The following is an 886-nucleotide window of genomic DNA, read 5'->3' on the forward strand; positions in this document are numbered from 1 at the left end:
GGGAGGGGGAGGTAGCACCTGGGGGCAGTGCCCAGGCTGACACTTGAAGATGGATGTGACCGTGCCCTGTGGCTCAGAGGCTCAGGATTAGATCAACAAGGCTGGAGCTGGCTGGTTCCAGGAAAGAGGTCGCGTGGCCAAAGGTTGACTGACAGCTCGGGCAAAGCAAAGGCTTCAGGCTGGCCCTCCCTGGGAGGAGGAGGCATCAGGTTGCGAGCCCAGCCTGGAGATGAAGAATATGAGGTCCTGGGGCCCTCCTCTAGACACAGGTGGTTTGCCAGAAGCCAAGGTCTCCCAGAGGACTTCCCAGGGGGCACTAGTGGTAAAGAACCTGCCTGCCAATGCAGGAGACTTGGGTTTGATCTCTGGGTCAGGAAGATCCCCTGGAGGAGGGTATGGCAACCTACTCCTGTATTCTTGCCTGGAGAATCCCATGGACAGAGGAGCCTGACGGGCTACATACAGTCCATTGGGCTGCAAAGAGTCAGACACAAGTGACTTAGCATGCATGCCCAGAAGACAGTGCTGTTAGCTCAAGGACCAAACCACTGCAGCTCTTGGAGGGTCTCCTAGAGCATCAGTGGCCCCCTTGGGGCCCCAGAATTTTCTCTGAGCAAGACACCCGAGGGTCTCTACTCCATTCCCACAGAGGCCAAATAACTGGTCTATCTCTCCCACCCTCAAGCAGTGGCTTAGGGAGACAGACTCCAAGCTAGACAGACCTGGGGACCCAGAGCTTCCTCCCTGCCCAGGGTCTGGTAGGGGAGGAAGAAAGATCTGCTGCTTCAGGTTAGAAGAAATCACCCAGAATCCCTTGTTCTGGGGAGCAGCCACTTCTCGGGTCCCTGGGAATGAAAAGGGATACTTCTTAAGGGGAGATGGGACA

Source organism: Odocoileus virginianus, chromosome 30, assembly GCF_023699985.2.
Source record: "Odocoileus virginianus isolate 20LAN1187 ecotype Illinois chromosome 30, Ovbor_1.2, whole genome shotgun sequence".
Taxonomy (NCBI): Eukaryota; Metazoa; Chordata; class Mammalia; order Artiodactyla; family Cervidae; genus Odocoileus; species Odocoileus virginianus.